This window comes from Macrotis lagotis, chromosome 1 (genome assembly GCF_037893015.1).
Source record: "Macrotis lagotis isolate mMagLag1 chromosome 1, bilby.v1.9.chrom.fasta, whole genome shotgun sequence".
Lineage (NCBI taxonomy): Eukaryota > Metazoa > Chordata > Mammalia > Peramelemorphia > Peramelidae > Macrotis > Macrotis lagotis.
Genome location: NC_133658.1, coordinates 468,658,123 through 468,685,569, shown reverse-complemented (window position 1 = coordinate 468,685,569; position 27,447 = coordinate 468,658,123). Strand labels below are relative to the sequence as shown.

Genomic DNA, 27,447 nt, shown 5'->3' with positions numbered 1-27,447 from the left:
GAATTTGAAATACTAAAAAAAACCTTTCAGATTTATTTAATCTTGCCTGATTTATTCAGATACTAATGCCTTTTTTCCTCAAAAATTCTCTTTAATCTACTTTGTATTTATTTTGTTATCTCTATTTATATGTGTTGTTTCCCCTAAATATTTGAAAATTCCTTGAGGGAAAGACCCATTTCAACTTTTGTTTTTCTTTCCCTAAGGCTTACCTAGCATATTGTGTGACACATAGAAGGTTATTTTTGAGAACTAACATATTCTTATTAAGTGTCTAAATTCTTATGGATTGATTGGGAAAGATACATTCTGTAGGGATGGTCAAACAAATGAAATCCGGAATCTGTCTATGTATCCATGATTAATAGTAAACTTTAACCTAAGCTCTGGATACCTAAATGCTATTCACTTCTCTGCCATTCTGCCAACCTTCCCAACAGTAATTTCCAAAATAGTTATAGTAGTTATATATAGTTATAATAGTCCACTGCCTTAAAACCAGCCAAAGATGATTTCCAATATTTTCTTTCTTTTAAAAACATCAACCATAATAGAAAGTTTCTATTAGTCTTACTTTCCACTTTTGGAATAATTACTAATTTAAAATTATAATTTTATGTTTAGTATTTCTTCATCCATTTTAAAATCCCTGGCTGCTTTAAAGGAAAAAAAAATTGATGAGGGGTGATCTTGATTTATCATCTATTGAACTAATTAATTTCAAATTGCATGATTTGGGGAGAAAAATCTGAAGTTAACATCAGGAATAAAAAGTAAATCTTTAGGGAAATACAAAAGAAATTCATTTCTAGAAAGAGGGTTTTGTCCCAGCACAGCAGTGGAAAATTGGGACAATGATAATAATGATAATTGAGATCCACAGAAAATGCTCAAATCTGATTTTAGAAAATTATTGCACCTATCTGAAATAGAGAATTGAGTGATAAGAATTTGACCTTTTCAATGACCTTACCTAGGAAGCCAAAAAATGTCTAGTTCCTCTTTGGTATTATTTTCAGTTTATTTTCTTATCCTTACGGTATCCTATTCTTTCATGAGATATTTTTCAAAATGATTCATTTTACCTGCAAGATTTTTCAGTTCAATTTTTGAATTTTATGGATGCTTAGGTTACATTTTACTATATTGGAGGCATTGACAGCCTTTAGTATGCTTTTCAGATAGGTAACCTAAAATTTCTTAATCATATCTTTGTTTTTATAAATTAAAGAAATTAATCAATCCTCAGAGAAGTCTATTGTATGGTCTCATGATATGGAAGTGTGACTTTCAGTTACTGTAGAATATTCCAGGAGAACATGAGTTCTGGGAGATACTGCTACACCAGAAAATTTATGGTCTTTAGTATAGAGGTTACACTTACTTTCCAAGAGACAACTAAATAAACATCACCAGGAGGGAGCTTTTTGCTGAGGAATTATTTGGCTATGCTAATACAAATCTACCTATTAATTACATCTATTATAAAATAAATAGCTAGGCCTGCTTTTCATAACTCTATCTCTTAATATACTTATTTTGCTTCATAGATTTTGTAATGGCAAGAAATCTAAGACTGATAAGTAAATCTATGGTTGTGTTAGTCAAACTACTGATTAGCCAATTGCCTGAAAGACCACTCTTGATTTAACAATTCACAAAGAACTTAAACTTATCCCAGGAACTAATTGAATAAATAAAGTTCCCTCTCAACTCCTATTGAATTGTTGGGATAGGTACTAGGATAGTTACCAAAATACTTTTATTGACATACAACTAGGAAAAGTATATGGGTTTTTTAAAAACAAAAGAGCAATATGCATACTATTAAGTCATTCAATTGAATTATTTTTTTTTAAATAATGGTAGCACTTCAAGAGATTGGTTATTAAAATGAGCAGACTTGATGCTCAAAGGTCACTTATATAAACTGAAAAGATCAATCAATTGTCAAGGATTTATTAGGTGACTACACTATACTAGAACTGAGAATGCAGTACAACAAATGAATCAATCCCTTTTTCCAAACATTATACGCTGTATTGTATTGTTAAAGAAAATTAAGTTTGCTGGTAGTAACAGCAATAATAGTCATTTTGGATATCTAATGTTTCTTCTGTTTAATGACAATTATTGTACAAATTGGGGCAAACAGGAAACAACAGTTTATCATGAATTATCATGAAGCTTTATAGTTAATAAGAAATATAACAGTCATTTTTGTTTTGCGATTTTTGTTCCTCAAATATAGACAGTCACAGTCCCAAGAGTAAGTTTAAGTGGTGCTAAACCTGTATTTAGCCCTGTGATGTTCACTAATGCTAATAGAGGTTCTATAGATAATTATCTCTAATTTGTTCTACCTCACTCCCTAGTAATTGCTATCTTGAAATATATTGCCTATCATTAAATAGCTTTGAAAGCAGCTGTTTTCTGGGCTCTGTTTTCAAAGCCTTCAAAGCTTATGATATTTCTGTCAAAGAGGAAAAGGAGTTCAATTACAGAACTCTGCATCAGTCCATATCACCATTCATGCAATAAAAACTCCTTCATTAATCACCATTAGGGAAACATATCTAACATATATATATATATATATATATATATATATATCTACATATATATATATATATATCTATATCCCTTTGTTTTGACTGGGAAACATGTATGCATTAATATCTGTACATTTATCAGAATCATAGTTTCTACATTCTGTGCATTTATCAAAAGTTCTATTTTCTTAAAGATATCTAGTCTTTGGCATAACTGCAAAATAAAAGATATGTGTCTGTAGAGTCTTCATCTTACCTTTTTATTCCCTCACTCAGTCTTTAAGATATTCCTTGAATTACCCAGTACAACTTACTCTCAGGAAAAAGGATAATATCAGCCCTTTACAACTTGGTATAAACTTCGTACAATTCTCAATGTTAACTTTCCCAAGAGTATTTTGTAGTTTAATCCTTGTCTCTAAGCCATGTCTTTGAATTAAAAGTGATTTATGGTTTCAAATGTCATAAAATAGACTGAGAAAATTATTTCAGAGAAAAAAAGGCTGAATTTATTAATTCTGAAATCAAAAGGGTTTAATGGCCACATTATAATTCTACAAAACTGACTCTGTCTCCAGTGTTAACATTCTATTTAGTATAATTGACAATATCAAATTATCACACCCCAGACATCCTTATGCTGCCTTATTCCTATCCTCTAATCTCTACCTCAAATTTGGCACTCTCAAGATCCGGATCTTGAGAGCCTGAAAAGTGAATATTCATTATATTTAGCTTTGAGAAACCATATTGTCCCCTGGTCACTCTCAATTACTTCTCCATAATTTCCTCTAAGTCTGAAAATACTAATCAAAATAACTCTCCAAATCCTCCTTGATCACAGCTCCCCAATAAATTGATGCTCAATTTTATGTGTGAATTTAATGTTTGTTAATGTTTGGTGCTTACATTTTAATCTAAGCACCCTGAAGCAGAGCTAAAATGTCAAGGTATCAGAGAAAGGTGCAGCTGAGATACCCCTTTCCTCCTATTCCCAATATCTCCAGACTGATCTAGAAAAGACACAAACCATGTCCTAATCAAGAAACCAAAGGAAAAAAAATCAAAGTGAGTCATTTTCCCCCATTTAGATCAATAGAGATAATCAGGGAGAACTGTGAGTACTCCCAGGGCTGATTTCACAGAGCATTTCAGGGTACTAGGAAAATCAGAGGTTACAGATTCTTCAAGAATGTGGCCATACTTGTGTGGGATAGAGAAATAGACTTCAATTGATAGCTGTTTGTTACTACTTATTTCTGGCTCACAGATCCAGGAGGAACCTGAATTTTCAGGCATCTTTCTAGAATAAATGAAAAGGATATTCAGAAGCAGGGAGGAAGTTTGTGATTCTGATACCAGGAACAGTTCCAGCCTCCAAATCAGTACAAAACTTGTAGTAATCTAACCAGTCCAGAGAAAAGGACAGCCTGAATTTCTAACATTAAACTGATTTTTTTATCAACTAACTGATAGTGGCTTAGTAGAATATCAGTCTAATGCAACTCCAATCAAGACATGTCTATAGATGTATTGCTCAGAAACCAACACAGGTCAGAAACTTTTTGGAGTAAAGATCAAGAAGGCAGCAATTAGATTATTTAGAAGATATAAAAAAATATACTTGAACTGGCTGCTATACAGGGCTTTTTTGAGCATCAAACAAAATATGTTTATAGAGAGTTCTTTATTAAGCCAAAAAATGAAGGTTAAGCAATGAAGGTTCAAAAATAATGATAATTCTATCATTAAATAGATTAGAGAGAGTATCTAGAAGGAAGGGATTTTCCACAATTATTAGTTCATTCTGTAGTCTATGAAACCACATATGTAGCTTATTCAAACTAGTTGGCTCTATCTTCTCTATCAGATGCTGATATAGTTGATTCATTTAATCCAAATGCAAAGTTTTACACTTCTTTCTATTAAATAAAATCTAATTAGTTTTAGTATATTGAGTATTCTGGTACACTCTGTACTCCATAATTTTCTAATATAAATGAGATAATTTTGGATTGGACTTTGCGATCTAATGTATTAGATGTTCCTCTCAGCTTTTTAGAATTTGCAGATTTGATCAATTGACAAGCATTTATTAAACTCCTAAAAATTCCAAGTACTATGATAATCACATGGGATACAAAGACAAAACAACAGGAAAAACAATAAAATAACTCATGCATTCAAATAATATATTATGTCAGAATGCACAATATGTACATTTGCATTTATATAAAATATATACAAATAAAAGACAATTTGCGGGGGTACTATCTTTTGGGAATTGGATCAAGAAAGGTTTCATTTGCAGGTGGCACATGAATTGATTTTTAAAGGAGAATAGAGATTCTAAGAATAAGATGAGGAAGGATTGGATTCCAGAAATTGGGGGCAGAACATTTGAAGGAAAGGAGATGGGATCTAGAGTGTTTTGAATTAGGAAGAAGAAAAAGGTCAGTTGGGATAAAATGAAATGGAGTAATATAGGCTAGAAAGATAATCTGTAAATAGACTGCAGAGATTTTTTAAATGCCTCCCCAAATAAATTTGTATGTGATGCTAGAGGGGTTGGGGAATCATGGGAAATTACTGAGTAGGAATGTAAAATGATAAGATCAGTCTACAGTCAACAAACTTTAATTATGTATTGTGAGTATGGGTGTACCAGGCATTATGTTAAAATTTGATAGAAAGGAAAAACAAAAATAAAAACAACTCAGTTCCTGTCTTTTAAGAATTATAATTTTAATGAAGGAGAAAACATGCAGGATTATGTCCAGATGAAAATATCTTGCAAGTAAATAGAAGTTAAACTGAAAAAAATATTGGTTAGTTCATTGTTGTCCTTCCTTATCACAGAAGACCAAATTGGCATCACTATGTTTGAGACAAATTGTAGTGTGTCCAACAGACCAATATGAGCTCAGAATGCTCTACCATAGGTTGGGCACAAATATTCTTCATGAACACCTAGGGTGGGGACTCTAAACTTATGAATGTCACATTTATTTTGAGCAGCTTCAATTCTGCCTTCCTCATAGAGTGCGGCAGCCTCACTGATGAGGGCACACCATGCTGGGCAGTCCTGCATCAGTATTTCCCAAGCTGTAGCACCAATTCTAAAATTTTTCAATCACACTTTCAGGGTGTCTTGGTATTGCTTCTTCTGACCCCTTGTGAGTGCTTGCCCTGTGTGAGTTCTCCACAAAATAGTTTTTTTGACAAGCATTTCCAGGCCATCATAGTTGTATTGTTTGTAGTAATGTTGGAATGCTAGGCAGTTTACCTTGAGAAAGGATCTCAGTGTCTTGTATCTTCTTCTGCCAGGTGATCTTCAGAATGTTGCTAAGAAAATTTAAGTGGAAGCAATTCAATTTCCTGACTGTCCAGGATTGACAGGCATATCACAATGAGGCTAGCACAATGGGTCTATACACCTTCAGTTTAGTAGTCAGTCTAATACCTCTTCTCTACCATATTTTTTTTGATGTTTTCCTTTATTTATTTCTAATATAAATATTTTGTTTTCCAATTATATACAATAGTAATTTTGACCTATCATTTTGTAAGGTTTTGATTTCTACATTTTCCCCCACATTTCCTTCCCCCCACAGAAGGCAATCTGATAATCTTTACCTTGTTCCCATGCTATGCATTGATCAAAATTTAATGTGTTCAGAGGAAAAAACATAACCATGAGGAAGAAATAAAATATTAAAGAAAGCAAAATTATGGAGTACATAAAACAAATTTTTTTAAAAAAAATATGAAGTTAATTATCTTTCATCTTTGTTAAAACTCCACCGTTCTTTCTCTGGATACAGATGGTATTCTCCATCACAGATACCCTAAAATTGTCTCTGATTTTGCACTGATGAAATGAGCAAGATGATTAACGTTGATCATCACCCTCATATTGCTCTTAGGGTGTATAATGTTCTTCTGATTCTGCTCATCTTGCTCAGCATCAATTCATGCAACACTTTCCAGGCTTCTCTGAAATCCCATCCCTCCCAATACCACAATTTGTTCAGCTATTCCCCAACTGATGGACATCCCCTTGATTACCAATACTTTGCCACTACAAACATATTTCTTTTCAAGTAATGTTTTTTACCCTTTTTCATCATCTCTTCAGAGTTTAGAACCAGTAATTGGCATTGGTGGATCAAAGGATATGCACAGTTTTATTGACCTTTGAGCATAATTCCAGATTGCTCTCCAGAAGGTTGGATGAGTTCACAGGTCCTGCAACATCCCTTCCAACATTGAACATTATCCTTTCTGGTCATATTGACCTATCTGAGAAGTGTGAGGTGGTACTTCAGAGAAGTTTTAATTTGCATTTCTCTAATCTAATGATTTAGAGCAGTTTTTTGTATGACTACAGATATTTATGATTTCCTCATCTGCAAATTGTCTTCTCGTATCCTTTGTCCATTTTTTTCAACTGGGGGGTGACTTTTTTATAAATTTGTCTCAGTTATCTATATATTTTAGAAATGAGTCCTTTATCAAAAACACCAGTTGTATAAAACTATTTTCCCATTCACTACATTTCTTTCGACTTTGGTTACAGTGATTTTGTTTGTGCATAAACTTTTTAATTTAAAGTAATCAAAATTATCCATTCATTTTTTTTATGATTTTATCTGTCTCTTCCTTGGTCCTAAACTGCTCCCCTTTCCATAGATCTGACAGGTAAGTTATTCCTTATTCTCCTAGTTTGCTTATAATATTGTCTTATAGGTCTAAAACCTGCACCCATTTTGATCTTATCTTGGTATAGGGTGTGAAATACTCGTCTAATCTGAGTTTCTACCATAATATCTTCCAATTTTCCCTCAGTTTTTATTGATGAGTGAGTTCCTATTCCCAAAACTGGACTCTCTGGGTTTATCAAGCAGCAGATTACTGTGATGATTTCCTGCTGTCTCTTTTCACTTAGTCTATTCCACTGATCTACCGCTCTATATCTTACAATTTTGATACTTGATGCTTTGTAATAAAATTTTTGATCTGGTAAGGCTAAGCTACCTTCTTTTGAATTTTTTTTCACTAAATATCTTTATAGTCTTGGCTTTTTATTTCTCCATATGAATTCAGTTACATTTTTTTCTAGTTCTTTAAAGTAATTTTTTTGGAAATTTAATTGGTATGGCACTAAATAAATAATTTAGGCACAACTGTAATTTTTTATATTAGCTCAGCCTATTTATGAGCAGTTGATATTTACCCAGTTATCAGATTTTATCTGCGTGAAAATTGTTTCAAAGTTGTTTTTCATAGAATTTTTGAGTTTTCTTTGGTAAATAGATTCCCAAGTATTTTATTTTGTCTGGTTATTTTAAATGGGATTTCTCTTTCTAGTCCTTACTGCTGAATCTTGCTAGTAATATATAGAAGTGGTGAGGATTGGTGTGGGTTTATTTTATGTTTTGTGACTCTGCTAAAGTTGCTAATTGTTTCAAATAGCTTTTTAGATGATTTTTTAGGATTCTCAAGGTAGATCATCATGTCATTTGCAAAGAGTGAAAGTTTTGTTTCTTCCTTCCCAATTCTAATTCCTTCAATTTCTTTTCTTCTCTTACTGCTGAAGCTAAGATTTCTAATACATTATTGAATAGTGATGATGATGGGCATCCTTTTTTCATCCATAATCATATTGAGAATATCTCTAGCTTATCCCCATTGCATATATTTGATGGTTTCAGATAGACACTGGTTATCATTCAAAGGAACAATCCATTTATTCCTACACTCTCCTATTTTTGGCAAAGGCTTTTTCAGCATCTAATGAGATAAACATATGATTTCTGTTAGGTTTTTTAAAATATATTCAATTATATTTACTGTTTCCCTAATACTGAACCAACCCTGCATTCCTGGAATAAATCCTACTTGGTCATAGTTTGTTATAGTAGTTATAACTTGAGGCAATTGTTTTGTTAAACTTTTATATTTTTGCATACATATGCATTACAGAAATTGGTCTATCCTTTTGTTTCTCTGTTTGGACTCTTCCTGGTTTAGCTATCTGTACCATATTGGTGTCATAAGAAGGAATTAGGCAGAGTTCTATGTTCACCTATTTTTCCAAAGAGTTTTTATAAAATTGGAACCAATTATTTCTTAAATGTTTATTAAAATTCAATCTGTGAATCCATCTGGCCCTGGAGACTTTTTTTTATGGAATTCATTGATGACTTATTCAATTTCTTTTTCTTAGATAGGGTTATTTAGGTACTTAATTTCCTCTTCATTTAACCTGGGCAACTTATATTTTTGTAAATATTCATCCATTTCATGTAGATTGGCATACAGTTGGGCAAAATAGTTCTGAATTATTATTTTAAGTTTTCCTCATTGATGGTGAGTTCTCGTTTTTCATTTTTGATTCTAATTAATTGATGTTCTTTCTTTTTTAATCAAAGTAAACAAAGATCTATCAATTTTATTGATTCTTTTCATAAAATCAATTCTTGGGTTTATTTATGAGTTCAATAGTTCCATAACTATCAATTTTATTAATTTCTCCTTTTATTTTTAGAATTTCTAATTTGATATTTAATTGGGGGTTTGTAATTTGTCCTTTATCTAATTTTTTTAGTTGCATGCCTCGTTCATTTATTTCCTCTTTCTCTACTTTATTCATGTAAGCATTTAGAGATATATCCCCAAATAAATGTGTTAGCTATCCCTTAAATTTTGGTATGTTATCTTGTTATTGTCATTATCTAGGATGAAATCATTAATTCCATCTATAAATTGTTATATGATCCACTCATTCTTTAAAATGTGTTTTTTTTAATCCCAACTGAAAAATTGTCACAATATATGAACAGGTTTCAAATGAAGAACTTAAAGCCATATATAATCATATGAAAAGATACTCCAAATAATTACTGATTAGGAAAATGTAAATTAAAACAACAATGAGGTATCATCTCACTCCTATTAGATTGGACAAGGTGAGAAAAAAAGTCATATGATCAATGTTGGAGAGGTTGTGGGAGGGTTGGGACATTGATGCATTGCTGGTGGAATTCTGAATGGATCCAAGCATTCTGGAGAGCAATAAGGAACTATGCCCAAAGAGCACTAAAACTGTTCATATACTTTGACTCAGCAGTTCCAATTCTAGGTCTATATCCAGAAGAAATTATTTTAAAAAGGGAAAAGTCAACATGTCCCAAAATATTTATAGCAGCCCTTTTTGGTAAGTGGCAAAGAATTAGAAATTGAAGGTATGCCCATCAATAGTGGAATGTATATGAATGCTATGAAATACTTTTGTTCTATAAGAAACCATTAATGGTCACATTCTAGAGAAGCACAGAATGACTTATAGAATCTGTTGTTGAGTAAAGGGAGTAGAACCAAGAGGTAAATGTACAAATCAACATCATTGTGAGATGAAGAACCTTGTTGGAAGCAGCAACTCTTAGCATTTCAGAGAGCTAGGACAACTATATTAGACTGATTATGGATTATGTTATCCCAATCCAGAGGAAGAAAAAAAAACAAAATTAAAAGAAAACACATGGACACACACAAACACACACAAAACAACACTCCAGAATCAGATGAACACTTTCTAAAAATTAACTTTTAAGTTTCTCTTTCTCACAATCCTAATTTTTCATTTCAAAAATGCCTAATACTAATCTGTAAATATGTTTATCAAAAATATATGTGTGTACAGTGCTAACCTGACTGCTTGCCACTGAGGAGAGGGGGTGGGGTGGGAAGGGAGGGTGGAAGGACATTTTGTAACTTGAAAATATGCACGTTGAAATGGATGACAATAAATAAAGAAAAAAGAAAAAAAGAAGATTATATAGATTCCAATTAGTTTTGGTTTCCATGGCCCATTATTGCATATTATTTTCATGGTCAGAGAAGGAAGTATTCACCATTTATACCTTTCTTCATTTGATTATGAGGTTTTTAATGGTCAATTTTTGTGTAGGTGCCATATACTGCAGGAAAAAAAAACATATTCCATTCCATTCTCATTCAAATTTCTCCATAGGTCTATCATGTCTGGTTTTCTAACATTCTGTTTAACTCCTTAACTTCTTTCTTGTTCACTTCATGGATAGATTTATTTAAATTTGAGAGAGGGTGGTTGGGATCTCCTGCCTCCATGTCTTATTGTCTATGTCTATGCCCTGCTTATCTGTGTCTTCCTGTAACTCATTTAGCTTCTCCTCTAAGAATTTGGGTGCTATACTGTTTAGTGCACACATATTTATTATTGAAATTGCTTCATTGTCAATTGTACCTTTTAGGAGGATATTGTTTTCTTCCTTATTTCTTTTAATGAGATCTATTTTTGCAGCTATTTCATCTGATATAAGGATTGCTACCCCTTCTACCCCTGAAGCATAATCTATTCTGCTCCACTTTTATCTTTATTCTGTATTTATCTCACTGCTTCAAATGAGTTTCTTGTAATCAGCATACTGTAGGATCCTGGTTTTTAATCCAGTTGGCTATTCACTTACATTTTATGGAAAAGTTCATCCCATTCACATTCGACAATATAATTACTAACTCTGTATTACCCTCCATGCTATCTTCCCTCTGTATTTTTTTTGCCAGATTCCTATTTCCCAGTATTTTGTTCCTGAATACCACTTCCATCAATGTAATTTGCCTCTTTATATCCAAGCCCCTTCCCTTTTCTTTGCCTTTCCTTTTGCACATTCTTTCTTCCCTTCCTTCTGACATTTCCTCTTGTCCTACCCCCTCCATCTTTCCCCTTTTAATACTTGAAAAGTAAGATAAGTTTCTAAAATTAACTGAATGTGTTGCTGTGTTATTCCTTGTTTGAGTCAAATATGATGATAGTAAGATTCAGGCAGTTCTCACTTCCCCCCTTCTTCCCCTCTATTGCAATAAGTCCTTTGAACCTCTTCATGTGAAGTAATTTACCTCATTCTGTCTCCTTCATTCTCCCATCATTTTACTGCCCTCCTTTTAAAGGTGATATTATTTTTAAAACATTCTATCAAAGTCACAGACAAGTCATAAGTTTCCATTACTTCTGGCCAAGTACATTTTCTGTAATAGAATTACAATTCTCAAAAGTTATGAGACTCTTTCTCCTAGGTGGGGATATAGCCAGTTTAATCTTATTAGATAGCAGTTTTTTCTTTTCCATTTTTTAACCTTTTGATGTATGTCTTGAGTCTCCTCTTTGAAGTCAAATTTTCTATTTATCTCTGGTCTTTTCATCAGAAAATGTTGGAAGTCTCCTATTTTGTTAAATGTCCATCTTTTCCTCAAGAAGAGAAGTCTCAGTTTTGCTGAATAGTGAATTCTTGGCTGCCTTCCAACCTCCCTTGTTCTTCAGATTTCCAGATTCCAAGACCTTCAATCTCTTAATGTTAAAACAGCCAGGCCCTAGTTAATCCTTACTGTAGCTCCTTGGTATGTAAATTGTTTCTTTCTGGTTGATTGCAGAATTTTATCTTTGATCTGATAGTTCTGGAATTTGGTCACAATATTCCTTAGTGTTTTCATTTTGGGTCCCTTTCAGGAGGGGATGGATGTATTCTTTCAGAAACTATTTTGCCCTCTGGTTCCATGATAGCAGGGAAATTCTCATTCACTATATCCTTGAATATGGATTCCAGGCTTTTTCCCTTCTCAATGTTTTCAAGAAGCCCAGTGATTAAGTTCTCTCTCCTGGGTCTGTTCTCCAGGTTAGTTGTTTTGCTGATGAAATATTTTACATTTTCTCCTACTATGTTTTTTTTTGTTTTTGTTTATCAGAGTCTTGTTATCTCATGAAGTCATTAGTTTCCACAGATTCCAATTGTTTTTAGAGAAGAATTTTCTTCATTTATCTTTTGTAACTCCTCCAATTGGTCAGTTTTTTTTGAAGCAGTGTTCCATTTGCCCATTTGTGGGTTTGAGAGAATTATTTTCTTTTTGCACTTTTCCAATTGTATTTTCATTTTCTTGTTGCAAGATGATAATTTTCTCTTATGAAGTGTTAATTTTCTCTTGTGTTTCTTTATGCAATTTTTCCACTTTATTTTCAAATTCCTTCCTGATCTATTCTAAGAAGTCTTTCTGGATTGGAGACCAAATCATATTTCTCTCTGAGTTAGGATCCTTGTATTCAAGGAAACATTCAATGGACCCTACTTTTCTATGGTCTTCATTTTCCTAGGATCTTGGGTTGGGGATGGGGCTAATTCACAGACCTTTGGCATTGAGTCCCTTAGAGGTATTGTTCACTGGGCTTAGTAACTGTAAGTGGGCCAGTCAGTAGGGGGTTACTAAATGCTTTCTCTGGAGTGTCTGGGACCTTGATTAGTGGCCTATTCCCTAGCCCTGGGGGTAGGGGTGGGGTGGGGAGAACCAGGTGATCTCGGGGTACTGTTTTTAAATCATTCTGAGTCACAGAAGAATCACAAGTGTCCATCGTTCTGGAAAAGAATATTATCTCTAATAGAGTTGAAATTCTTGAGATTTATGAGAATGGAGTTCATAACTCCACCAATAATGTATTAGTGTCACAAATTTCCCTCACTGAACATTGTCAACACTGAACGTTGTCTTTTCTGCTCATACTGACCAGTCTGAGTGTTGTGCAGTGTTAACTCAGAGATGCATTAATTTGCATTTCTCTAATAAGTATTGATTCAAAGCAGTTTTTCATATGACTAGAGATTGCTTTGATTTCCTCATCTGTAAATTGCCTCCACATATCCTTTGACCATTTGTCTATTGGGGAATGGCTGGGTTTTTTTTCTGAAAATTTGATTCAGTTCTCTATATATTTTAGATATGAGTCCTTTGTCATAAATACTAGTTGTCAAAATTGTTTCCCAATATACTAGATTTCATTTGATCTTGGTTACAGTAGTTTTGTATGTGCAAAAGATTTTTTTAAAATTTAATGTAATCAAAATTATCTACTTTGTTTTGAATGATGTTGTCTATCTCTTCCTTGGTCCTAAACTGTTTACCTTTCCATAGATCTGACAGGTAAACTACTCCTTGATCTTCTAGTTTGCTTATACTATTATTTTTATGTCTAAATGTTATATTCATTTTTATCTTATCTTGGTATAGTGTATGAGGTATTGGTCTCATCCTAGTTTATTCCATACTAACTTCCAATTTTCCCCCTACAGCTTTTATCAGAGAGAGTTTTCATCTCAACAGATGGACACTTTCATTTTATGAAACAGCAGACTACTATAATCTTTTCCTGCTATTGTACCTAATCTTTTCCACTAATCTACCACTCTATTTTTTAGCCAATACCAGAAAGTTTTGATGACTGATGCTTTACAATATAATTTTATATCTGGTTAAGCTAAACGGCCTTCTGTTGCACTTTTTTTCATTGAGACCCTGGAAATTCTTGATGTTTTATTTCTCCATATGAATTTACATACAATTTTTTCTAAAACATTAAAGAAAGTTTTTGGAATTTTGATTAGTAGGGCACATAACAAGTAGTTTAGTTTTGGTAGAATTGTCATTTTTATTATATTAGCTTGACCTATGCATGAGTAGTTTATGTTTGAGCAGTTATTTAAATCTGATTTTATTTGTGTGAGAAGTGTTTTGTCATTATTTTCAAAATTAATTTGAGTTTGCCTTGGCAGGTAGTATTCCAGGTATTTTATACTGTCTGAGGTTGCTTTGAATCAGATTTCACTTTCTAGCTCATTCTTCTGTACCTTGGTAGTCATATAGAGAAATGTTAAGGATTTATGAGGGTTTATTTAATATCCTGTGAATTTGCTAAAGTTGCTAATTATTTCTAGTAGTTTTTAGATGAATTTTTAGGATTCTTTAGGTATACCATCATTTCATCTGCAAAGAGTGAGAGTTATGTCTCTTCCTCCCCAATTCTTATTCCTTCAATTTCTTTTTCTTCTCTTATTTGAAGCTAACATTTCTAATACAATATTGAATAGTTGTGGTGATAGTGGGCATCCTTTTTCACCCTAATCTTAATAGGAATGCCCCTGGCCAATTCCCATTGCATATGATGCATGTTGATGGTTTCTGATAGATACTACTTATTATTCTGAGGAACAATTCATTTAATCCTGCACTCTCTAGTGCTTTTAGTATGAGTGGTTGCTGTATTTTGTCAAAAGCTTTTTCAGCATCTATTGATATAATCATATGATTTCTGATAGGTTTGTTATTGTTATAATTAGTTATATTAACAGTTTTCCTAACACTCAACCAACACTGCATTCCTGGGATAAATTCTACTTGGTCATAATGTATTATCCTTGTGATAACTTGTAATCATTTTGCAAAGATTTTATTTAAGATTTTTGCATCTATATTCATCAAGGAGATAGGTCTATAATTTTCTTTCTCTATTTTTAACTCTTCTTCAATTAGGTATCAGAACCATATTGGTGTCATAGAAAGAGTTAGGCATAGTTCTGTCAGTACCAATTTTTCCAAATAATTTATATAGAATTGGAATCAGTTATTCCTTAAATGTTTGCTAGAATTCACTTGAGTATCCATGTGGCCCTGTAGATTTTTTTCTGAGGGAGTTCAATAATGGCTTGTTGAATTCCTTTTTCTGAGATAGTGTTATTTAGGTAAATTATTTTCTCTTCATTTAATCTGGGCAGCTTATATTTTTTGTAAATATTCCTCCATTTCACTTAGATTGTCAAATTTATTGGGATAGATTTGGGCCAAATAATTCTGAATTCTTTCTTTAATTTCCTCCTCATTGGGGGTGAGTTAACCTATATCTATTATGATACTAGCAATTTGTTTTTCTTCTTTCTTTTCTTTTCTTTTCTTTTTTTTTTTATCAATTTCTTTGTTTTTTTTCATAAAACCAACTCTTGGTTTTATTTCTTTAGTCCAATAGTTTTCTTGCTTACAATTTTATTAATTTCTCCTTTAATTTTTTTAGGTCTTTTTTTTTTTAAGGCAATAGGGTTAAGTGGCTTGCCCAAGGCCACATGGCTAGGTAATTATTAATTGTCTGATGCCAGATTTGAACTCAGGTACTCCTGATTCCAGGGCCAGTGCTCTATCCACTAAGGAACTTAGCCGCCCCCTTCTCCTTCAATTTTTAGAATTTCTAATTTGGTATTTAATAGGGTTTTTTTTTAGTTTGTTCTTTCTCTATTTTTTTTAAATTGCATATTTAGTTCATTGATTTCCTTTTTCTCTAATTTATTCATGTAGCCATTTAAAGATATAATATATCCCCTGATAGCCAATTTGAGTGAATCCCATTAGTTTTTCTATCTTGCTTCATTATTGTCATTATCTAGGATGAAATAATTAATTCTTTCTATAATTTGATCCACTCATTCTTTAAAATGAGGTTATTTAGTTTCCAATTAATTCTGGGTCTATATCTCCCTGGTCCAATAGTTCATATGATTTTTATTGCCTTATGATCTGAGAAAGATGTATTCACTATTTTTGCCTCTCTAGAATTGATCATTAGGCTTTTATGCCTTAATACATGGTCAATTTTTGTGTAAGTGCCATTTACTGCAGAAAAAAGTATATTCCTTTCTATCCTCATTCAATTTCCTCCATAAGTCTATCATATTAAGGTTTTCTAACAAGCTAGTTACCTCCTTAACTTCTTTCTTTTTTATTTTATGCTTAGATTTATCTATATCTGAGAGCGGGAGTGTGAGGTCTCCCACTGGTAGTTTTGCTGTCTATGTCTTCCTGTAGCTCTTTTAACTTCTCCTCTAAGAATTTGGATTCTATTCCATTGGGTGCATACATATTTAAAATTGAATTTACTTTATTGTCTATGGTACCTTTTAGGAGGATGTAGTTCCCTTCCTTATCTCTTTTAACACTATCTATATATTGCAGCTGCTTTGTCTGAGATAAGGATTACTATCCCTGCTTTTTTCACTTCAGCTGAAGCCAAATATATTTTGCTCCAACCTTTTACCTTTGCTCTACATATATCTCTCTACTTCAAATGATTTTTTTTGTAAGCAGCATATTGTTGGATTCTGATTTTTAATGCACTCTGCTATCTGCTTGCATTTTAAGGGAGAGTTCATCCCATTCACATTCAAAGTTATAATTGCTATCTGTTTATTGCCTTCCATGTTATCTTCCCTCTAACATTCCCCTTTTCTCACTTAATCAATATTCCCCAATATTTTGTTTCTGAATACCACCATCTTTACTGTGATTGCTCTCCTATATCAAGCCCCCTCCCCTTGCTTTCCCCATTCTCTCTTCTCCTTCTTCTTTCCCTTCCATTTCATAGTTCCCTTTTTTCTGCCCCTCCTTGTTCTCCTTCCCATTTTCCCCTTTTAATACTTGAAAGGTAAGATAAGTTTTTTAACTTAACTGTGTATAAGTCAACTTTAAGGCAAGTATGATGAGACAAAGATTCAAGTGATTCTCACCTCTCTTCTTCTGCTCTATTGTAATATGTATTTTGTACCTCTTAATGAAATAAGAAATACCCCATTTAGTCTCCTCTATCCTTCCATCTCCTTACTCTCCCCCTTTTTAAATATGTATTGTTTTTAAATTATTCTATCTGAGTCACAGCAAAGTCATGAGTGTCCATCAATTCTGGCTTAGTATATTCTCTCTAATAGATTTACAATTCTCAAGTTATGAGAATCTTTCTCCCAGGTGGGGATATAGCAAGTTTCTTCTTATTAGATAGCAGTTTTTTTCTTTACCCTTTTTTTTTATCTTTTCGTGTGTCTCTTGAGTCTATTGTTTAATGTCCAAATTTTCAATTTAGCTCTGGTCTTTTCATCAGGAAATATTGGAAGTTTCCTATTTCATTAAATGTCTACCTTTTCCCCTGGAAGAGAATGCTCAACATTATTGGATAGTGGATTCTTGGCTGCATTCCAAACTCCCTTGCTCTTCAGATTATCTCATTCCAGGCCCTTCAATCCCTTAATATTGATGCAGCCAGGTCCTACATAAGCCTTACTGTGGCTTCTTGGTATTTAAAATGTTTTTTTTTTCTGGTTGCTTGCAAGATTTTATCTTTTATCTGACATTTCTTGAGTTTGTCCACAACATTCCTTGGTGCTTTCATTTTAGTATCTCTTTCCAGAGGGGATCGATCTGTTCTTTCAGTAACTATTTTGTCCTCTGGTTCCATGATGTCAGGGTAGTTTTCCATCACTAAATACTGTAAGATTAAGTCCAGGCTTTTTTTCCCCCTCTTCAATGTTTTCAGGAAGCCCTATAATTCTCATATTCTCCCTTCTCAATATTTTCTTAGTGTCAGTGGTTTTGCTGATGAGGTATTTTACATTTTTTTCTATTTTTCAATCTTTTGGTTTTGTTTAACAGAATCTTGTTGTCTCTTGAAGACATCAGTTTCCACAGATTCCATTCTTCTTTTTAGAGAAGAATTTTTCTTCATATACCTTTTTGCAACTCCTTTTCCAATCGATCAGTTCTATTTTTGAAGGAGTTTTCCATTTGCCCAAGTTTAGTTTTGAGAGATTTAATTTCCTTTTGTATTTATCCAATTGTATTTTCCAAGGTTTTGTTTTGTTGTTGCAAGATGTTAATTTTCTATTGCAATGTGTTAATTTTCTCTTGTTTATTTTCCCAATTTTCCCAATTGATTTTTAAACTCCTTCCTGAATTTCTTCAATGAAGTCTTTCTTAACTGGAGACCAATTTGTATTCTCAGAAGTGCTAGATCTCTCTGGGTTAGAATCTGTCACTTCTAAGTATCTCTACATGGGCTAGTTGTTCTTTCGTCATTTTCCTAGGATCTTGTGTTAGTGAAGGCACTGACTGTCAGAAGTTTGCTTTTGAAAAACCTAGAGGCTTTGTTCACTTGGCTTAGTAATTCCAATTGGGCCAGTGAGTAGGAAGTGTTTGTTGCTTTCTATGGAATGTTTGAAACCCTTTCCCTAATGCTGGAGGAAGTGAGGAGGGGAAGCAGTTCTGAGTTGACCTTGAACAATAGGCTGGGCCCTGGGGGAAGTAGTTAATCTCCCTTTCAGCAGAGTGAGCTCTGTTACCCTCAGCTAAGCCTGAGGGTTGTGGGGGAAGAATAATTCTCTGCTAAAAGTATGAAGCTCAGATCCTTTGCCCAGCTGGTGATTTTCAGGCATTCTCTGAAACTCTTTTCTTTGGAACTTACCCTCCTGTAGACTGGGACTCACCAGACCACCTCTCTTCACCCTGGCCAAAGATTCCATGGCTAATGTTGTTCCTAGGACCCACCGTTTACTAAAGCCTCCAAGGTCTTATGTCCTCTGGCTTCACCCTGTTGCTGTCCCTTCACTTGCCCCCTGTTCTCTTTTACTGGTTCACCCACAGTCCCCTGAGACAGACCTTGTTGATAGCTGTTCATTTCCTAGCTTCTTTTTCTGGGTCTTGTCGATAGAATTTCTTTTAAGAGCTTTTGTTCCATGTGATTTTTGAGGGGAAACCAGGAGCATTTAGTACAGTGCTTGTATTACTCTGCTATTTTGGTCAGAAGTCTCAGCATGCCAGGCTTAAGTGATAACCAGCACAAATATAATACTAATGTGTTTCAGGAACTACAGAAAGGTCAATGTGGTTGAACAAAGTGTGTAGGAAACAGAATGAGTTTTGGGGTGATTAAGAAGGGGTAAGTTTATGAAGACTTTTAAGTGATAGAAGACATATTTCTTCCTAAAGGTAATAGGGAAGTGTCCAGAGATCACTGAGTGAGGGGGATGATGATTGGAACTTGCTACGATTTACATTTTAGAATGTTCACCTTTGCAGCAGAGGAGAAGAATTTGAAATGAAGATAGAATTCATGTAGAGAGGGTCAATTAGAAAAATATTTTAAAAATCACAAGGTGTGTTAAGATTTTGAACTACTTTTATTGTCTAAGTGAGAAGAGAGAATTGGGTGCATATGAGATAAATCATACAGGGTAAAACAATTTGATTTTGCAAACATTGGACTATATGAAGTGAAAGTGTGGAATAATGTGTTCATAGGAATCTTAAACTCAACATATCCAGAATTCATTAGCTTTTTTGTTCAAACTTCTTCTTATTGTCTTTATTCCTAAAGAATACCAATTTTCCCCCTGCCAATGGCCCTCAACTTTGATATTATCATTAATTCCTCATTTTCAATTAACTTAAATACCTTATAAACTCATGTCTGAGATTTTGTAATATTCTTCTAACTGGTATCCCTATCCAGTGAAGTGATAAAGTAAGCTTTCTGAAATGTAAATCTATAGTAATATAGTAATATATTAATATACCTTCACTTCCAATCAATGATGTTCTTTGTCATTTTAAGTTTCTCAAAACTTCATCTCCCTTTCCCTCTTAAACCTGATTCCCTTTTCTAAATTCTCTATCCAACTATATTGTGATTTGAGTTTTTGAAAACATTTTGTGTCTGTGTTCCCATATCTACAAATCTGTATTCTCATCATATTGACAACAATTTATTTAATTCTCCACAAAGAGCATGAGAACTTTTTAACTTATAGTAGAGGAAATATTAGACAGAGAAATAAATTTTAAAATTAATCTCTTTATTGACCATATATCTTACATTTAACATTGATGTAAATAATCACTATTTTCAAATTATTGAGATGAGGTCAGTGACTAAGTCAGATACACATCATCATATCCCACATTACTTCATCTCTCCTCTTTGAGCTCTGCTCTGAGCCCTCTCACCTATATAAGTTTCCCTAATTTTCCTCTCCCTTTCCCTCTGTTTCCCTAGCTTTGCCTATATACCCCCTAAATGATTACTCTCCTATTCAGTTGAGTTGTTCATCTTCCAGTGAAACGAGCTCACTGTATCCTCTCATACTCCTATAACTTTCATTACTGCCTATCTTCTCATGGTGGCTTATGTTGCTGATGTTTCTTCTACTGCTGCTAATCCTATCAGTGGTTTCCAACTGCCTTTACCCTTTCTTTCCCTTAACTTCTGCTAACTACATAAATACCTAAATAAACCCTTTTGTAGTTAAATACATCAGAGCTGGTACTTTTGTGAATTTTTTTACTAGACCTTCCTTAAATCATCTCATAAAAACCATTTTAAACCTCCATTTAAAATTTCTTTTGTTGGTTTCCACTTACTCATACTGATCTGGCAATGAAGTAATGTGTAAAAAAAATGAAATTAGGTTGGACTGGCATGTCCTGCTCTTGAAGAAGTCATTATAACTTTTGTGATATAAGCTTCTTTTTCTAAATGCTACTCTGTCATTACTCTAATCACATAATTGAAAATTCAAATTCTAGTTTTGTCCATAAATTATTTCAAGTTCACTGTCTTTATGTCCATTTCAATTAAACAAGCATTTACCAAGCATTTATGATAATGCAAATCTCTGTGCCAAAAAAATCAATTTAGCCTCTATCACCAAAGAATTCATTTTTTCCTAAAGGAAAATAAGAAAGCAAATAAAAGTATGTGAGCTGATAAAAACACTAATGGCTGTTTATAACGAAATAGATAAAATGTTATGGGAAATATGCCCATTGTTAATGTAGAACCTCACCTCTACTGAAAAGCAATGGTTTACATTCTTTCCCAAAATGTCCCCAGGCTAATTTCATGTAAAAAAAGAGTACTGAGATGAAGAACTATAAATGTACCTCAAGCTTTTCTCCCAACTCCCATATAAAAACCTGACCTATACCCCTTATACATTTGCAACTGTCCCTAATTTCTTGTCCTTATTCTCCTTTGGCAGCAGCTGCTCCTATTAACTATCTACTTTCTTTCTTGCTAATCTCTTCAGGAGATCAGACTACTGCCTTTATTTTCTCTGTTCTTTGATTTCTGGTAACCATAATAATATTTAAATAAGCATTCTGTCCCTAAACGCTGTGTTAAAACTGGTTCTTTTGTGATTTCATCATACAATTGAACCTGAAACTACACACTTCAAATTACTATACTTCATCAATACCATCAAAAGCCTTGTGGTACCTACAGCAAAAGTTGATGATTGAAAGATGGTGGGAAATAGAAAGTTTTGTAGATAATTTAATTAAAATTGTTTGTGAGAGAGAATAACAAGAAATAAGTCTGAAAAGATAAACTGGAGTCAAATAGTGAAGAGCATTCAATTCCAAAGAGATGGATTTAGAATTTTACCTGGTGATAATAGAGGTCTACTTGAAGCTTCTCAGTAGGGAAGTGACATGGTCAGATCTTTCATTCATTCATTCATAAATTAATTCAACATTTATTAAGTATTACTATGTGCCAGGGAGTTGCTAAGAGTACAAAGTATGAAAAGGCAAAAGAAAATCTCTACCTTCAAGGAAGTTAAAATCAGAAATAAATACAAAACAAATAAAAGGTGAATTAAAAAAAATAAAAGAAACTAAGCCTTGGGATTAAGATTGGTTGGCAAAATGCATTAAGAATACTTTGATTTCAGGGGTGGCTAGGTGGCATAGTGGATAAAGCACCGGCCCTGGAGTCAGGAATACCTGAGTTCAAATCTGGTCTCAGACACTTAATAATTACCTAGCTGTGTGGCCTTGGGCAAGCCACTTAACCCTATTTGCCTTGCAAAAAACAAAAACCCTAAAATAAAAAAAAGAATACCTTGTTTTCTTTCCCCTAAATTGCTTCTTTACTTCTCTTCCATGTATTTACTGCCAGGCCAGCAAACTCTGAAGAACCAGATACTACAAAAACCCCCTTAGGAGTTCCCACCTCCCTTTTCCTACCTTCTTTTGTGTGTTGTCTTTATGCATTAGAACTTAAGCACCTTGAAGGCAAGATACACCCTTCCTTTTATTATTTCACCCCAATCACTTGGCATAGTGTTTAGCAGTTCATTGATGTGTAGTAAATGTTTATTTGAATTGTAAATATTTATTTGATTTGATCTTTCTTGAATGTGTTTTATAGTATGTTTGCAAAGCAAGGAATCCTATTGTCTATGGTATTTTCTTTTGCTGCTGTTTATTTGTTTTGTTTTGTTTTTTTCAAGGTAATGGGTATAAGTGACTTGTCCAAGACAACATAACTAGGTAATTATTACATTTCTGGGGCAAAAATTGAACTCAGGTCCTCCTGACTCCACAGGTGGTGCTCTATCCACTGCACCACCTAGCTGCCTCTCTTTATTGTATTTTTCCATTATAATGTCACAAATGTCTTGTCTTTTATTTAATATTGAATATTTTTCTTTAATAATTAGGCGCAGAATTGCAAGGTAGGTCACCTTGAGTTGCTTTACTCCTCAAAACATATGATTCCATTCCCTTTGTAGTTTATGGTGTATGCAAAATAGTTTTGAGTTATACATAATTCCTTTTCATCATATTTGAGTTTTATTCTCCTTGAGTGCTTAGAGAATTTGATGTTTGCCATTGGAATTGTTAAACCACTGTGTATTAGAGTTTCAGCAGATTTTTTGTTTGTTTTTATTTTATTTAATCTTATTTTTTTCCTACTGGTGATATATGAGTTCTTAGAACTAATTTTATTTTTTCTAGGTTCTGAATTTGTTTTCTGGTACTTCTTGCATCATGATGATAGTCTGGGTTTTTTTTTTTTTTACTTCTCTGTTCTTTTGGGAAACCTTTAGTAAATAAGTTATTCCTATACAAACTCAATGTATATAATAGGGAAACAACTTAGACATATACTCATAAAAATATGTGTGTATGCATAGACATATTTTGATAATGGGATTTGGTGTAACCAAACAAAGATAGAAATTGAGGGTTTCCTGAAAGATGAAGGAATTCTTGTGCTCCCTAGGATTTTATAACTTCTCAGAATTTTATTACAGATTATTACAAAGTAAATAGATTAAAACTCCTAGATAAGCTGTAAGTAATTTGTGGATAGCCTAGGTGAAGGTTGAGTGAGAGAGTGAGAGATGAGAGAGAGAGAGAGAGAAAGAGAGAGAGAAGTAACATGGAGGCCTATAATGAACCACCAGGGCCTAGCATGGGAGCACATAGCCCAGAAAGGAAAGAGAGATACAGACATCATGTAGAGTGAAAGACAGAGTTAAGAAGAAGCAAGAAGGGGCACTGCTTCCTCTTAAATACACATAATTTCCTATCACTCTAGCATCAGTGGACAGGGTCAAGTAACTAAGAATTGGAAGATGGGTGAAGGCAGAATGGAGAGACAAGATACAATGAACTAAGGTCAGTTTATATCTCAGGAGCAAGCAGCCTTCCATAATTAACAAAATTTAGCAGCATTAAAGATTAAAGCATTCATTTCTAATTATAAATTTTATACATTCATAATTGTCTGCATCACATATACATGTCAAATGTGTGTATGTGCATTATCTATATTTTGTTTTATGTGGAAGCATACTTTCATCTTTCACTATCCATGTACTACTACAAATCAATAAATTAGGGTTTATTAAGCACCTGTTATTATTATATCCTAAATACTTTGTGAATTGGTAAGGATACAAAGTGGCAGCAGAATCCTCAAAGTTGAATGAGGGAAACAATAAGCAAATAAATATATTTGAGCTAAATACTGAATAATTAGGAAATAATTAATTGGGAAAAGGCTCTGGAATGAAGAAGAATTGGTAAAGATTTCCTGTAGAAGGTGGTATTTTAGGTGTTACTTGAAGGAAACTAGAGATAATTCCAACCTGGAGGACCACCAGGGAAAATATCCATAACTGAGTGTTTTATTTGGAAAAGTAAGAAGGTCAGTGTTGAGGAGTTCATGGGTTTCCATTTTAGTATAAGATGTAATGAGACTAAAAGGATGGAGAGGGGGATTTTTTTTAAAGCACCTCAAACAGAGATCTAGGATATGATAAAGAGATCCTAGAGTTTATTGAGTATGGGGGTAACATAGCTTTACTTGGTAATCTGATTATTTATGTAGACTGATCATTTATCTGAGCCAAGATAACAGTTAAGTCACCGTAAAGATAAGGAGATTTAGGCTTTTTTTGGTTTTCTTTTTAAATTTTATTTATTTAAGGCAATGGAGTTGTGACTTTCCCAAGGTCACACAACTATGATAATATTTTCTTAGGTTAGATTTGAACTCAGGTCCTCCTGACTCCAGGACTGGTGCTGTATCCACTGTGCAACCTAGCTGCCCCAGGAGATTAAGTTTTATACCCATATACCTTCTTTCAAAGAGTTAATAACAAAAGCACAGAGAAAGGCATTATGAAATTAAAAGAAAAGATTTTTTCTTTCTTAAACCTAGGCTGTGAAGAGTATTTAATATAATATTAATAGCTAAATAAGATTTCTATTAGTAGAAGAGAAATGCCTAGGTAAAGAAGTTAGGAAGAACAATCTATAAGCAGCCCTTGTCTGACCAGTAGGCTTAACTTTCCAAGAATAATTATATTTCCAGAGATTCTTTACTTTGGAGTATCAGTTCTTGTTTTTTTTTCCTCTCTCTCTTTAAAAACTTACTTATTTATGTTCATCCATATGTACCTGGTTATATTTAAATTACAAATGTTCCTTCTACCCTCCCATACCATCCATGTCTCCTCAGTGACAAATAGTCAGGTTTGTATTGTACATACATACTTTTGATAAACGTGTTTACAGATTAGATATTTTTGGTAGGAGGAATTAGGATTAAGAGAAAGAAATGCCTATGAGATAATTTTTGTGAAGTGTTCTTCAGATTCTGAAGGGTCATTGTGTTTGTATGTGTGAAGGTATATGTGTGTGTGTGTGTGGGGGGGGGTGTTTTGTTTTGTTTTGTTTTCCCCCCTCTACATAGGAGATAACATTGTCATTTATTACAATAGTTGTCCTAGCTCTCTGAACTACTGTGAGGTATCAGTTCTTTACCTGTTTTGTTTCATAGATTGCTTTATAAATCTGTGAAATCTATGGATTCCTGCTTTGGTATAATTTTTTTTAAATAAATGCATGACAAAGAAAACTAATTGTTTTGAAATGAATTTTTTTTAATCAGCTCATAGACAATGAGTTCCTTTGGTTCAGGATGTACCAGTACCTATCTTTCTCTGTTAGAATGTTTTGCATTACAATATTTCCAAATTGATATATATTTGTTAAATGCCTATAACATCCAGGCACTAGGCTAAACACTGGGGATACAATTAGTGAAAATACAGACAGAGCTTGCCCTCATATAACTTGTAAGCTAATGGGGGAAGAAGACACGCAAATTTATATTGCATAACATTTATATTTTCTTACATTTTCCAGTTATTTCTGAGCTGTTCCACATGCACAGACATTTATATTTACCTACTACCTTTGCAAAACATCATTTCTTGAAATTTTTCCCCCTTTTTATTCTTTTCTGCAAAAAGAAATCTTTTCAACTCTTTCTTATCTCAAATTTGAAGTTGTTTTGCTTTAAATTAGGATGAAATTATTATAAATGTTTCATGAACTAATTCTTTTTTTTCTTTTCTAGTCATGGAAGACAGTGGACAAAACTTTGATTCAATTAGTATAAAAAACTTCCCATGTGCAAACTAAATTATACTAATGCCAGTAGTTCATCTGGATTGTGCAATCTCTAAAAGTAACATTTAAAAAATATTTAATAAATATAAATCAATATTACTCCTTTCATTGTTATTCTATACTTTCCTAGAAATATTTATATATACATTTATGTATATATATATTTAGATATATATGTATACATACATATTTATGTTTTACAAAACTACCAAAAATTCACAAGAACAACAAAAGAGAAACAAAAGACAATTAAATATGGAGAAAACAATGTTTATATGACATGATAGTTTGAAATGGCAGTTTATCTTCCATAAATCACTTATTGAATATGAACTGTTTAATTTTCCTAATGAAAATGATTCTTTATGCAGACCTCCCCCGTGCATGTGATCCAAAAAGTCACAATTTTTCTTCCAGAAGTGATTATTGATAAGGAGGTTCCAGTGACTGGCCATGTTAACTTGAGTCCATTTTCTCACTAAGTATGTGCGAGTGGTTCTACTGGGTAGATAGATAGGGCTCATTTCTGTAAAATGAGTGAAATAGTAATTTCAAACAACTTTTCCTTCTATATAAAGCCTTCATCAAATTGTCTATTTTTAAATGGTCTAAAAATTGATATTCTCAATAAAGATCATAGGAATAAATGGATTGTTCCTTAGAATGATAAGCAGTATCTATCTGAAACCATCAACAATCATTATATACAATGGGGATTAGCTAGAGGCATTCCCAATAAGATGGGGGAAACAAGGAAGTCCAGTATTACCACTACTTTTCAATATTGTGTTAGAAAAGTTAGCTTCAGCAATAAGAGAAGTAAAAGAAATTGAAGGAATTAGAATTGAGAAGGAAGAAACAAAATTCTCACTCTCTGCAAATGATGTGATGATATATCTAGAGAATCCCAAAAAGTCATCTAAAAACAAAACAATTAGCAATTTTGGCAAAGTCACAGGATATAAAATAAAGCCTCATAAATCTTCAGCATTTCTATATATTAATAAAAAGGTACAGCAGCAAGAGCTAGAATGAGAAATCCCATTCAAAATAACTTCAGACAATATAAAACACTTGGGAGTCCAACTGCCAAGGCAGATTCAGAAACTATGAAAACAACTACAAAAAACTTCTTTCACAATTAAAATCAGATTAAAAAAAAACTGGGCAAATAATCAACTGCTCATGGGTAGGCCAAACTAATATAATAAAAATGACAATTCTACATAAATTAAACTATTTATTTAGTGCCCTACCAATCAAAATTTCAAAAAAATTACTCTGAGTTAGAAAGAATTGTAAGTAAATTCATATAGAGAAATAAAGTTCAAGATTTCCATGGATTTAATGAAAAAAGTGCAAAAGAACGTGGTTTAGCCGACCAGTTCTAAAATTATATTATAAAGCATCAGTCATCAAAACTTTCTGATATTGGCTAAGAAATAGAGTG

General features: G+C 33.0%; 1 long non-coding RNA gene across 2 annotated transcripts in view; it reads left to right on the top strand.

Annotated features, from left to right (window-relative positions):
- The window catches only part of LOC141519661 (uncharacterized), a 44,230-nt gene extending 18,134 nt beyond the window's left edge, over positions 1-26,096 (top strand). Inside the window, exons 5-6 of one of the 2 annotated variants that reach the window (XR_012477355.1) lie at positions 23,614-23,693; positions 25,945-26,096. This is a non-coding gene — a long non-coding RNA (uncharacterized LOC141519661). The remainder of the gene's footprint in view (positions 1-23,613; positions 23,694-25,944) is intronic. The other variant, XR_012477356.1, reaches the window with a different exon arrangement.
- The last annotated feature ends 1,351 nt before the right edge of the window (positions 26,097-27,447 follow it).